This window comes from Elaeis guineensis, chromosome 3, assembly GCF_000442705.2.
Source record: "Elaeis guineensis isolate ETL-2024a chromosome 3, EG11, whole genome shotgun sequence".
NCBI lineage: Eukaryota > Viridiplantae > Streptophyta > Magnoliopsida > Arecales > Arecaceae > Elaeis > Elaeis guineensis.
In genome coordinates this window covers 57,914,669-57,915,447 of record NC_025995.2, presented here as the reverse complement: position 1 = coordinate 57,915,447, position 779 = coordinate 57,914,669, and the positions used below count along the sequence as shown (strand labels likewise).

At 36.3% G+C, this 779-nt stretch overlaps 1 non-coding gene across 1 annotated transcript; it reads right to left on the bottom strand.

Annotated features, from left to right (window-relative positions):
- Nucleotides 1-354: 354 nt before the first annotated feature.
- LOC140856810 (small nucleolar RNA R71) lies at nt 355-460 on the bottom strand. The gene has a single exon (XR_012140412.1). It is a non-coding gene; the product is annotated as a small nucleolar RNA R71 (small nucleolar RNA).
- Nucleotides 461-779: the final 319 nt, after the last annotated feature.

Here is a 779-nt window from a genome sequence, read left to right as displayed (position 1 = left end):
CAATTGAAGGAGTACTTTACTCCTTCCACATATACCTACTCTCCTTGTATTCAAGTGCCCCCTGTGGAGGCCACTCAATATGAAATTAAGTCCAGTATAATCCAAATGTTACCTTCATTTTATGGACTTAGTAATGAGAACCCTTATAAACATCTTGAAGAATTTCTTGAGATATGCTCAACTGTCAAAATTCACAACTTCTCCGATGATGCTCTTAGGTTAAAATTATTTCCTTTCTCACTTAAGGACAAAGCCAAATACTGGCTACATACTTTGGATTCCATGACTATATCAACTTGGGACCAGCTGCAAGGAGAGTTTCTCAAGAAATATTTTCTCATAGGAAAAACTAATCAAATAAGGAAAGCCATAACTAGTTTTTCCCAATTAGATGGAGAAATATTTTATGAAACATGGGAGAGATTAAAGGATCTTATTAGAAAATATCCCCACCATGCTGTACCCAAGTGGCAGTTAATCCAATGTTTTTATGATGGGCTATCGGAAAGACATCAACAAATGATCGATGCATCATACGGTGGGACATTTATGCTGAAAAGTGAGGATGAGGCATGGCAACTGTTTGAAATTTTAAGTGAAAATTCATTACATCATATGTCTGCCTCTATTAGAGATAAACCCATGTTAAACCCAAAGAGAGGTGGAATATATGAAGTAGGAAATGCCATAGATATCCATCATATCTATGAACTGTCCCAAAAATTAGATTGTCTTCTAAATACTGGACAATCCCCGATTCCACCTAACCCAATCCAAGA